The sequence below is a fragment of the Octopus bimaculoides genome, chromosome 10 (genome assembly GCF_001194135.2).
Source record: "Octopus bimaculoides isolate UCB-OBI-ISO-001 chromosome 10, ASM119413v2, whole genome shotgun sequence".
In the NCBI taxonomy this organism is placed as follows: domain Eukaryota; kingdom Metazoa; phylum Mollusca; class Cephalopoda; order Octopoda; family Octopodidae; genus Octopus; species Octopus bimaculoides.
The window spans coordinates 46,199,191-46,200,526 of NC_068990.1; positions in this window are offsets into that span (position 1 = coordinate 46,199,191).

Below are 1,336 nucleotides of genomic sequence, written 5' to 3' on the forward strand. Positions count from 1 at the left end.
ATATATATATATATATATATATATATATATATATATATATATATACACATACATACTACATACATACATGTGAAATTGATGTTGTCATTTTTGACATCAGCAAAGCTTTCGACGTTGTCTACAATGCGAATGGAAAGTATCGATCTAAGGGATCCTCCTATACCTGGTCTACTGGTTCGGTAGCTTCCAATCAGATCACATCATTTGCCACGTCTGTTGAAGGAGCTCTTTCTGTCCCTCTTTCTATCTACTCCGGCGTGCCCCATGAATCGGCTTTGTCTTTCACGCTCTTCCTTCTGTTCTTCAATGACTTACTTGCTGCCACATACAACTATATATAGTCTTATGCAGATAATACGACCGTCACCTTTCCCTTGTCTTCTTCGACCAAATATCCTTGACATGCTGCCTAAACCTGCTTTGATTCCATGAATGGAAATCTTGAGAACATCCTTTAGTGAAACTATGCCAGTTCTCACCTGCCAGACCCCGCCATCTACAGAGTAATACGTACATTATTCCTTAGATCAAAACCTATAAGATTTATTTTAACCTTTGCCTTTAGTTCAATTTTGTTCAGTATTATGTCAATTTGTACAGGCCAAAAGATTTTACAACTCTTTTTCTTTATGTAAAAACTATTCCCTACAGATCAGATGGGTTCGTACTGGATACATAGCACTGACGACGTAGAATAAAATCGGAATGTGCCAATTTTTATCTCCGTTCGCTCTAACAAAGCTAGGATGTTCCCATTAAGTATTTGAATGTATTTTTAAAAAAATTAATTCTTCACATTTCGTAATTATCTCCCCTACAACTTTTCTGTGTGGGTTGCAAACGAAAGTCTCTAGGTTTTATTTCCTTTCTCCAATTTAGAAGAGAATTTCAATTATTTTTTATTCTTTATTTGTTTCAGTCATTGAACTGCAGTCATGTTGGGGCATTGCCGTGAAGGGTTTTAGTCGACTTATCGACCCCCAGGAATTATTCCGTCGGTCTCTCTTTGCGAAATCGCTAATTTACGGGAGTACGGGGGCGTAAAGAAACTGCATACATACATACATACATACATACATACATACATACATATATACATACACACACACACACACACATACATACATACATACATACATACACACACATACATACATACATACATACATACATACATACATACATACATAATGTGCTTTTATGCACCGAAAAACCATATGAATTTTTTCTTTCTAGGCAAATATCGCAACATTTGTGTGTTCTACTGCAACATCCAGTTTTAAGTGGTGAATATACCTTTTGGTATTGATACTACTTCTGTTGCTCTCTCTTTCTC